Raw genomic sequence first — 1,096 nt, forward strand, 5'->3', positions numbered from 1 at the left:
TTTTTACTATTAAATTAAGATAATTAGATAATATGCACCTGAAATAAGACAATGCAATTGTGTTTTCTCATTTTAAGTGCAAATTTTCTTGTTCCATTGGCAAAGTGTCTCTTTTACCTCCTCAATCAGAGAACAAATCCACATATTTTAAGGAAAAATTATCTAGATTTCTATTTTTTCCAGTGCATAACGCAAACGGAACCAGCAGACTGCTGCAGCGATGGTGTTTTATATTTTGACCCTCATATTTTTGTTTTTCGCCTGTTTCACTGTTTTTATTTAGTATTTAATAATCCAAGAGGCAAACATGACTAGTTTTGATGTTTCTTATTAAATATACAATTAACTTAAAGGTATCTGAGGATTTTTTTAAAGACCTCTCCACTTAAAAAAAAAATGCTCGTGCAAGAGCATGCACGAGCCCGTTCTCCTTGTGCACGCCCTGTTTAAAATGTGCTGTTCTCATAGCTCATACGAGCTTAATGTGTCCACATACAGCGGGGAATATATAGTGGACTTTATAGCAAACTCTGTTAACTGACCGTTTGGACAGATGGTCACTGCTTTTTACTCCCAGTTGGTCATGTAACTCCTCCTCCACCGCGCGGTGCCCGCCGCTGTCGGACTGCGACAGCCTATGGAGACAGTGGGCCGCTGTGACAGCAAATCCCATAGTGTTTTGAGAGGAGAGTTCTCCCCGCAAAGCATTCTGGGATATATCTGCCTCTTCTGAGGCCTTTCTTTCTTCTCATACACTCTGTAGACACTTTTTCTCTTACGACCCTCTGGGATTTTCAAAGAACCGCAGTGAGAAAGGTGAGCTTCAATGACTGTCTGAAACCGTAGTTCACCACAGATATACGCCTGAAAGTGCGCATGTGCAGAAAAAGATAGCTAATGGGGCGAGCACATAGGACGGCCTTATGTAAACATATCACCAGGATGATTGACAGTTAGGAGGACCACTTATTTAGGTGAGCCACCTGGAATTTAATGATCGTCCTCTGTACCTTTAATACTAACATTATATGAGCCAGTAAGCAGGATAACTTTTATATTTCTGCAAAACAGTTTGATCCTTTCAGTGTGCAGTGCG

Source organism: Cyprinodon variegatus, unplaced genomic scaffold (genome assembly GCF_000732505.1).
Source record: "Cyprinodon variegatus isolate N-32 unplaced genomic scaffold, C_variegatus-1.0 Scaffold858, whole genome shotgun sequence".
Classification (NCBI taxonomy): Eukaryota; Metazoa; Chordata; class Actinopteri; order Cyprinodontiformes; family Cyprinodontidae; genus Cyprinodon; species Cyprinodon variegatus.